Source organism: Dioscorea cayenensis, chromosome 20, assembly GCF_009730915.1.
Source record: "Dioscorea cayenensis subsp. rotundata cultivar TDr96_F1 chromosome 20, TDr96_F1_v2_PseudoChromosome.rev07_lg8_w22 25.fasta, whole genome shotgun sequence".
Taxonomy (NCBI): Eukaryota; Viridiplantae; Streptophyta; class Magnoliopsida; order Dioscoreales; family Dioscoreaceae; genus Dioscorea; species Dioscorea cayenensis.
This window is the reverse complement of record NC_052490.1, coordinates 15,784,808-15,795,529: the sequence shown is the minus strand read 5'-3', so window position 1 is coordinate 15,795,529 and position 10,722 is coordinate 15,784,808. Positions and strand designations below refer to the sequence as shown.

Below are 10,722 nucleotides of genomic sequence, written 5' to 3'. Positions count from 1 at the left end.
TCAGTTACGTATTGCTGATTTTTCTACAGACGATGACTCCAGAAGTATGTATATGTAGGAATGGTTGTGTATATCGGATTATTAAAATGTTTATTGCTATTGTGGTTCAGGACAGGAAACAAGTTAGCCTTACGGCAATCAAAAATTGAGGTAGTGTTGGACCTTCCCTGGGTTGTCGTGGTGGTATGTCACGTGTGGGACCCGCGAGATGGGGCATGACAATAAGGCAGGCTCTGAGTGTATTAGCATGTTTAGGAATTTTCTGCAGAGCCTACAGAATTTTTAAGGCATCTAGAGAAAATGCACGGCCGTGTGGAATTTCTGCATACCCGTGGGTCTATACTGTGAGCTCGTCTAGAGAAAACACAGGGACGTAGAGTTGTCCCTTTGAGCGACCTTGTGACATCCGCACAGCAGTGGGTAATTTCTGCACGGGCGTGCATCTACCTGCAGAGACTTAGAAATTTTCCTGAGAGTTAACAGGGGAGTGGACTCGCCCCTATGAGCGATCCTATGATAAACGCACGGGCGTGGGTAATTTTCGCACGCCCATGCGGATCTCTACAAAAAACATCCCTTCTATCCTTGTGAGCTAGCCCTGTACATGTCCACGCCCGTGGAGAATTTCTGCACGGGAGTGTGAAACACTTAGCATTTTCCTTGGGATGGACAGAGAAGCCACAGGGGCGTGGGGATGCCCCTGTGGGTCGGGCTCCCGGGCATGGGTAATTTCCGCACGCCCGTGTGGATGCATTCAGAGCATATGACTGTTTTTCTCGAGAGCGCTCAGGGGCTTGCACCTGCCCCTGTGAAGTCTCTCCTGTGGAGGTGCATGAGCATGGGTAATTTCCACACGCCCGTGTGGATATATAGAAACTCAAGGGCCGCGGGTTTTCTTTAAAATCTTTTCGGTTTTCTTCATCTTCACACTCCCACTCACTCAAAGAACACCCTTGCACTCTCCTGACCTCTCACCGTTGTTTTAGAGAGTTGTTACTTGAGTTTTTTGGCCGTTTTCTAGTCTTTCATTCTCATTTCTTTAGTAAACACCTTTTTCTCTTTTCTTCGCCTAATCTATGTTCATTTTGCTACACCGGCATCATCATCATTAAATATTCTCATGTTCTAGTTTTATCTTGAATTTCTAGGAATTTTTGCCCGATTGACACTTGTTGCACTACTCACTCGTTAAACTCTTTTGGAAAATCATGTTTGATGTTAAAGGGACTAGTTATAGTTGTTTCTTTTGTTACTTCTAAAAAAAAAATGGAAAATGGAAAAGAAAAGAAAAAGAAATATAGTGTTTAGTTGTGCATGTGGGGTGGAAAGAGCTACCACCTATGATGTATGAAGTTACTCTCATAAGTCGGATACTAGTTATGCCCTAATGGGAGAAAGAGCTATCTCATGGGATGTGTGAAAGCTACCACTCCGGTAGAAAGAGCTACAACCTCAAAAGTGTGTAAGCCACTTTCGAGGATGTGTGAAGCTGCTACCATTTTCCAATTTTGTTATGTTTTGTAGATGAATAAGTCCCTTATGCTTAGAACTTTGAGGAGTATACTTTGGGTTGACTTGAGTGAGTTCACACACTTACACGATTTAGGGTTTATTGTCCTTTTTTATTCAAGTTTTTAGCTAGAGCATTGATCCTAAGGTCGAGCACTTTTAATATTTTCTTCTTCTATGTTTCAATGTTTTATTTTTGCTTGAGGCCAAGCAAAAGATTAAGTGTGGGGGAGTTCAATAAGTGCTCGTGTGATAAGAATACGAAGTGTTCTTTCCTTATTATTTGCATTACTTTTATTAGATTTTAGCGCTAGTACATGTGTATTTGTGTTCTTTTGTGCATGTAGGGTTGTGAAGAAAAGTGTTGAGAATAGTAGACAAAAATGGATCGTTTACACATTATTTGGTGGAATCTTGGAAGGAACAAACGCGAAGACACAAGTGGGACTCCAAGATACGTGAATGTGTGCCAACCTCCGTGTATTCAAGTCACTACAATTAATTCAAAGGGCATAAAAGCAGTCATATTTGCATATCCTGACTTGTGCATTGATAACAAGATCTTTACCAATGAAGCTTATGATTGAAGAATACGTGCGAACTACGGCATAAACGTGTGCCCGTTCATGTTACCTCGATGAAAAGTGGATTCGGGAGTGTTTTTGGTGAGGTACTGAAGCAATTTACGTTAGCAATGTATTGTAGCAGTTACTGTTCACAGCCGGCCAAAAATCACAATTCCAGAGAATTCACACGGGCGTGTGAAAATTACCCACGCACGTGTGGAAATTCTACAGGGGCATGTGGAAAATCCACAGGACCATGTGGATGCCCATTTCAGAATATTTAAAGCCGATTTCAGCTCTGATTTCAACATTCTTTTCTCTGTCTTTTCCACATCTTGAGAGAGGGCTTCCGCTAGGGTTTTTGAGAGGTATAGGCTAGGGTTTTGAGAGCATGAAATCTCTCCCACTAACCTTCTTCCAAATAAAACGCGATGTCAGAGCCGTAGAACCTCCAAAATCCCTAGCCAATACCTCTCAAAACCCTAGCTGAAGCCCTCTCTCAAGATGGGGAAAAGATGAAGAAAATATGGAAAAAAATGCTGAAATCGGTGCTGAAATCAGCTTTTAAAAGGCTGGAATTGGGCATCCACACAGCCCTATGAGTGCCCTTGTGGATTTTCCACACGGGCGTGTAGACATTCTACACTCCCGTGCGGATTTTCTGTTTTACTCTTTTTCCGGCCGGCTGTGAACGGTACCTGCTACATTGATTTTACTCTTTACCTTCTTTGTTCTTATTTTTCATATGCATTATTGTTAGACTTGCACTACTCAGAAAGAACTTTTCTTCTCAGTATGTCTTTCATTTTTGTTATCTCGAGTTGTATTTCATTGCTCTATCTTTATATACTCGAGTTGTTTTATTTATTGAGCTTCACTGAACTCTCTTGTGTTTGTATGGAAATTGAGGATTAGTCATAGACACGGTCAGTGAGTTTTACACTTGGCCGTGTGTGCTTTACAACCCATTGGAATTCAACTCACAAGGATATAGCTCCATCAAACGTAACACTAGGAGTCATGGAGTACTATTTCAATTGCCCACTCCCATATGTATTTTAAATTGTTGTAATTTTATTGTGCTTGAATGTGTACATTGAGGGTAATGTACATCTTAAGTGTATGTGTTTGTGTGTGGTGCCGGGGAGGGGGATGGGGGAGTTCATTTTGCACATGTCCTTTACACAAGTATTGATTGACATACATTCTCACGTAGCCAATGGCGGTTGACCTTAGTTGTAATGATTGTATTCTTGTGTTTAGGGGAATTGTTAACATTGAATGTACTCATGCTCTAGTTTGTACATGCATTTCTAGGAATTTTTGCCTGATTGACACTTGTTGCACCACTCACTTATGAAACTCTTTTGGAAACTCATAGTTTGATGATTAAGGGACTAATGAGTTCTATTTCTTGTGTTATTTTGCTAAAAAAAATGGAAAAATAAAAATAGAAAAAAAAGATATATATTGTTTAGTTGTGCATTTGGGGTGGAAAGAGCTACCACCTATGAAGTATGAAACTACTCTCATAAGTCAGATACTAGTTATGCCCAAATGAGAGAAAGAGCTATCTCATGGGATGAGTGAAAGCTACCACCAGGTAGAAAGAGCTACCACCTCAAATATGTGAAAGCCACCATAACGGCCGCTTTGGAAAGGGCTATCTTAGAGGATGTGTGAAGCTACTACCATGTTTTGTTTTGTTACATTTTCTAGTGAAATATGTCCCTTATTCTTAAAACTTTGAGGATTATACTTTTTATTTACTTGAATGAGTTTACACACACTTACACAATTTCAGATTTGTTGTCCTTTTTTATTCGAGTTTTTAGCTAGAGGATTGATTTTTTGTATTTAGTGTTGAAATTTCCCTTACTTGAGCTAGATCTTCACCAATGAACCCGTTTATTGAAGAAGCAACACAGTCTACGTCATAAACGTGTGGCCATTGATGTTGCCTTGATGAAAAGTGGATTCAAAAGTGTTTTTAGCAGTTGCTTTTCACAACTGGCCGAAAATCAAGATTCTAGAGAATCCACACAGGCCCGTGTGGAATTTCCACAGAGGCGTGTGGAAAATACACACGCCCAAGTTGATGCCTGATTCCAGCTTATTTAAAGCTGTGATTCAGCCCAATTTGGGGATCCATTTTTTATCCTTCTTCCCATCTTTTCTCCATCTTTTAAGAGGCTTGCAGCTAGTTTAGAGGGGCTTTGGCTAGGCTTTTGCAGTGGTTCTCCGGCTTTGACACCGCGATTCTCCTGGAAGATATTTATTAGGGAAGCTTTTATCGGCACCGATTCGACGCGGTATGGCCTAGGCTTGACAATGGGACCTTTGGAGAGGACGAGGCCACTACACAAGAACATCAACATGAATACCAAAAGGGTTTTCCTATGGATTACTTATTCTTACTTTCGATTTCATTATTGATTGTAGCTTGCTCCATGGAGAGCTAAACCCCTTAGTGGTTGCTTAGACTTGTAACCCCTAGGATGTTATTGTTTCTTTGACCTTCTATTATGCTTTCCTTAATTGTTGTTTTTAGTTGAGTTCCAATCTTGAATGCTTCTTGAATGATTTCTCGCATGGGCTTAGTTGTGCGAGGGACAAAGTGAAGTGTTGAAGTGAATTAGTATCTGGGGCTTAATTGTGACTAGAGGTTTTTCACCTTGACCAATGGGTTAGATCTATACATAGGAATAAGATTTATCACATGTAATCCCTAGAACTCCATGCAACTTCACACAATGTGAGGTGTTGAGACTGAGTGATTTCTCCACCGAGACATAGTGTAGACTTAGTCACGGTTGACCTTAGGTTGGGGACCGTGTAATTTAGGATTTCCATGACTCATTGAGATTAGTTAGTAGACATAATAGTTGGTCTTGCACTTGAAGCAATAGTCCTAAGGGGAGTAATGTCTGAGTGCCACATTTCTATCAATTACCTTTCCTCTCATTTTATTGTCCATCTCGTTCTTGTTTCTTTTATTTATTTTTCTATCAATCTTATTCGCATCACCATCGATTTATTTTCATCATATTTAAATATAAATTGTTGTGTTTCTATTCACTATTCCCTATGGATACGATACCCATTCACCTGGGATTTATTTTTTCGACAAATCCGTGCACTTGTGGGTAACAGGCAAAGGGCGTTGTGACCTACGCCCCCCCTCCCCACACACACATGCACACACTTAAGATGTACATTGCCCTCAATGTACGCATGCAAGCATAATAGAGTATAAACCAATCAAAATATGTGTGTGGAGATGGGCAATTGAAACAATACTCTGCTGAAAAACTAAGGGTAAGTTTGATGGAGCTAATTTCATTGAGAATTGAGTTCCAATGGGTTTGTATGCACACTCTGCCATGTGAATGGCACATTGACCATGTCCATGACTATTCTATCAAATTTCAGACTCACATGACCATCTACATGTATATACAAGGGGCTTTAGTAAAGCTCAACAAAAAAAATATAAATGCAGAAAATATAAACTTGATTCTATAAAGATATAAAAATGAAATACAACTCGAGGCAACAGAAAAGAAAAGATAAACTTAGAATAAAGGTCCTTTCTGAGTAGTACAAGTCCAAAATAAATGCAGAAATAAAATATGAAAAACATAAAAACAAAGAAAGATAAAGACGCCTCAGCGTCGATGTCAAGTGCAGCTGGTGGGTCTGTTGCTGCTACTGCTGATAATGATGCTGGTGCTGATGGTGGTGCTAGTGATGCTAGAAAAGTTGGTGTAGCTCAGGGTCTCATAATAAAGGGTGACGGTACGTCTCACTCGAGTAACTACTGTAAAGTGTCGAGACACGCCATTACCTCTATATGGTTCATAGGCTGTGTCATACATAACTTAGTCATCTCTATTCATAGTACCCCTATAGTAGTCTCGAGCCTCACAACATGATCATAGGCTCAAGATGGAGAAAACATATGACAATGCCACTTATGTGTGACCCGAAAGTGCACGGGTTTGTCGAAGTAATAAATCCCAGGTGAGTGGGTATCTTATCCACAGGTAATAGTTAATAGAAACACAATGATTACTATTTAACTATGATGAGAGTAAATCAATGGTCGGGTGAATAGAATTGATATAAAAATAACTAAAGTGAAACAAGAACGGGAGTTATAATAAAATGAGAGGAAAATAAATCGATAGAAATGGGGTACTCGGATAATGCTCCCCCTAGGACTGTTGTTTCCAGTGCAAGACCAACTATTATGTCTCCTAACTGATGCTTAATGAGTCATGAAAAGCCTAAAATACACGAGCCCAAACCTAAGGTCAACCGTGACTAACTCTATACTATGTACCGATGGAGAAATCACTCAATCTCAGCACCTCACACTGCATAAAATTAAAAGAAGCTCTAGAGATTCCAAGTGATTAACCCTATTCCTATGTATAGATCTAACCTTTTGGTCAAGGGGAAAGACCCCTAGTCACAATTAAGCCCCAAATACTAAAGATTACTTCAGTACTTCACTCTGTTGCTCACGCAACTAAGCCGCTGCGGAGTTCGTCTATTAGTACTTCACTCTATTGTGATCGCAAAGAACTCTAGGAAATGGAGGTATGATAAATCACACTGAAGGAGAAAGGGGACGCTCCGCTACCTCTCGAATCACCCTCTCGACCCTCTTAAATCTATCATTGTCTAACCCTCATGGTGTGTCACTCATCCACAAAAGTTACCAAGATGGACTCTGAACCCTAGTGTCACTCTAGGGGAGAAATCATTTAACAAGCATTCAAGATTAGAACTCAATTTGATATCAATTAAGAAAAGCATAATAAAATGTCAATAAAATAATAACATCCTAGGGTTTACAAAATCCAAGTACCCACTAGGGTGTTTAGCTCTCCACGGCGCAAGATATAATCAATAATGAAATCGAAAGTAAAAACATGCAATTCATTGGAAAACCCCCTTTGTATTTATGTCGATAGTCTTATGGTGTAGCCTCATCTTCTCCAAAGGTCCCCTTGTCAAGCCTAGAGCACACCTCGTTGGATCGGTGCCGATGAAAGCTTCCCCAATAACTATCTTCCAAGAAAATCATGGTGTCGAAGCTGTAGAACCACTCCAAAAGACTTACCAAAGCCTCTCTGAACCCTAGCCCCAAGCCTCCAAAAAGTTGAGAAAAGTTGAAGAGAAGGATGAAAGGTCGATCCCCGAATTAGGCTGAATCACGGCTGATAAGTGCTTGAGTGAACATGTTTTTATGCATGTTTTACATACATTGAGCATCATATTTTATACGGTTTATGTCTCATTTCGTGTATTGGGTGTTCTTTTATGCATATAGGTTGTGAAGGCATTGGGATTTCAAAAGGGAGCGAAGATAGGCTATCATGGCATAATATTGGGAGTTCTTGTACAAATCAAGTTGGAAGACACAAGAGGAGTTCGTGTATGAGGAGATGTGTGCCAACTTCCATAGTTTTTTTGCAAGCCAAGTTATTAATGGAAGGGCACAAAGGCAGCCATGTCTCCACATTCCTCCTCTTTTGTAAAGATTTCAAGACCTTTCAAGACGCATTGATGAAGGAAAAAGCCAGTATAGCCTACCATATGATCGTGTGCCCGATCGTGTGGCCTTAAGAGGAGAATGTTTATCATCGTGTAGTAGAATTACGTCGTAGCGAAATTGCTCGTAGCGAATTCATCGTGAAAGATTCATCATGCTCAGCGCCCGCTGAAATTCCGCACGACCGTGGAAATTCCCTGCAGCCCACGCAGGGCGCGTGGGGGGCACGTGATGACGCGTCGTGAGGCTATAAATACACCTTTTGGCCGATTCTAAAGGGACTTTTTGCGGAGCTTTGAGCATAGACATTGAGAGAGAGGCGGCTAGGGTTTGAGGAGAAGGTCTTCGCCGATTGATAGGGAGTTCTTCACCAACTTTGATAGATTCCTTCGACGTCATAGCATTTTGTGGAGCCATTGGCAACCTAGCTTCGGAGAGGAATCCTTCAAGATGTAGGACTACCAATCAAGGCCAATCCGCGCGAATTCGAGGGGGTTTTCTCTATGGGTTTTATTGCTTTTCATTGTATTCATTATTGTTTTGTAACTAGGCCCATGGAGGGCTAAACCCTAGTAGGTATTTGGGCATGTGAACCCTAAGATTTATATTTTTGGATTGATTCTCTTAATGTTTCTAGTTAATCCGAGTTGTCTTGAGTTTTAATCTTGTGATTTAATTGCTTGCTAGTGTTGTTAATCCTTGTGGTTGATTTACATTGCATGATTTAATACTTTAATGTGTGAGGTCTCCATTAGAGTTAGATTTCCAAGATTAAAGAGGGTTGAGAGGGTGAGCCTTGAGATGGAGGAGTGTCCCCTTTCCCTTTCGATTGAGTGTTTCCTATCTCCGTATTCCATATTCTCTTTGCAACCATATTTGGTGTGAGGCGTGAGATTGCTCGATTTCTCCGCCGGGACCTTGTAGGGGGTTAGGATCCTTCACCGGGAATTAGGGTTGGATCTACATTTAGGAATCGGTTTCACTCTTAGGTTTCCTTAGAGCATATTGCGGTCATATGGGGTGTGAAGTGTTGAGATTGGTCGATTTCTCCACCGGGACCTTGTAGGGGACTAGTGCCTTTTGCTTGGAGACAAGGATTGGTTATCGTTGGACTACCTCGACTCATTAGACTCGATTCTAGAGCATTTAGTGAATCTTGAGCTTTAAAGAAGATCTTAGGGGGATCATTGCCCGAATACCTCATCCTTAGTGATTGAGACTCTTCTACTTTATTTCTTGCATACTTGTTTGCTTTGCTTGCAATTAGTTCACTTCATTATATTCACTGATTCTGACTAGATAATTGAGAAGTGGTTATTACTAGTACTTCCGTTCCCTGTGGATTCGACTACCCGACTCACCGGGTAATTATTACTTCGACACCCGTACACTTGCGGTTTACGCACGCATAATCGGACGTGTCAAGTTTTTGGCGCCGTTGCCGGGGATCGGGATATTAGGAACACTAGGACTTGATTACTTTAGTCATTCACATTTTTATTTGTTTTTCTATTTCATATTTCTTTCTTTCGCCATTCTCATTGTTTCTTTTTATTGATTTCAACTTCAGGTTATGACCCGAGGGAACCCTTCGACATTGGTTGAAGAGGACCCAGAAATTGAACGAAGATTTCGTAGAAGGGGCAAGGAACCTGTACAAGAACAGGACTCTCCAGCTGAAATAGATATCGAAAGATCAGAAAATATGGCTGAACAAGAGGGGCAACAAAGGACATTATCAGATTTTGCTAGGCCTACAATTCGTGGGACACAGTCAAGCATTGTTAGGCCACCGGTAGCTGCCCAAAATTTTGAGTTAAAGCCGGGTTTTATTCAGATGGTTCAACAGTCTGCACAGTTCAATGGGTTAGCCGATGAAGACCCAAATAGTCATATTGAGAACTTCCTCGAAGTTTGTGATATGTTGAAGATCAATGGAGTCTCGGATGATGCAATCCGATTGAGAGCGTTCCCTTTTTCATTGAAGGGAAGAGCCAAGCAATGGCTTCATTCACTGCCACGAGCTTCTATCACAACGTGGGACGAGATGGTTGAGGCTTTCCTCGCAAGGTATTTTCCTCCGGGTAAATCGGCAAAGCTTCGCAATGAAATATCTTCGTTTGCTCAGATAGAGCTTGAATCCTTATTTGAAACTTGGGAGCGTTTCAAAGACCTTTTGCGGAAGTGTCCACAACACGGGTTCCCCGAGTGGATGGTTATTCAATCATTTTACAATGGGTTGAACTCGAGTACCAAGCAACTCCTTGATGCCGCCGCGGGAGGGACAATGGGAAACAAAACCCCCGAGCAAGCCCGACAACTAATTGAGGAAATGGGATTGAATAGCTATCAATGGAATGCAAGGGAAAAGAAGAAGGTGGCCGGGCTCCATGAGATTGATGCGGTTACATCCTTAGCAGCCCAAGTCGAGGCACTAAGCAAGAAGTTGGATACTTTGACTTCATCGAAGGTAGCCTCAATCACAAGTTGTGATGGTTGTGGGGGTGCACACATGCCATCCGATTGTCCTATCTAAATTACCACTTCAGCTCAAATTGAACAAGTTGATTTTGTGGGTAATTCGGGAAGAGTACAAGGGAACCCCTACAGCAATACCTACAACCAAGGGTGGAGAAGTCACCCAAATCTTTCATGGGGAAATCAAGGGCAGCAAAAGGCCGCTGCTCCACCTGGATTTCAGCAAACACCTTCGATTCCGGAAAGAGTTTCAGAACTGGAAAGGGTTTTGTCGAAGTTTATTCAATCAACCGACACAAGGTTCCAAAACATAGAGGCAACACTCCGTAATCACACCGCTTCTTTACATAATTTGGAGAATCAAGTTGGGCAAATAGCAAAATCATTAGCGGAGAGACCTATTGGAAGCTTGCCGAGTAACACTGAGACTAACCCAAGAGAGCAAGTGAAAGCGATCACCTTGAGAAGTGGTCGAGGGCTCCAAGAAAAGGGTGCTGCTGAGAATAATTCTGAAATTCTTCAAGCCAAAACCCCCACTGGGAAGACTGCTGAAAATCCACAAGAACAGCCAAGGGATAGGGTGCAAGACAAGGAAAAGGGGCCAGC

General features: G+C 41.5%; 1 non-coding gene across 1 annotated transcript; it reads right to left on the bottom strand.

Moving 5' to 3' along the window:
- Positions 1-9,734: 9,734 nt before the first annotated feature.
- On the bottom strand, positions 9,735-9,840 carry LOC120252027. Its single transcript, XR_005533580.1, has one exon. It is a non-coding gene; the product is annotated as a small nucleolar RNA R71 (small nucleolar RNA).
- Between the last annotated feature and the right edge of the window lie 882 nt (positions 9,841-10,722).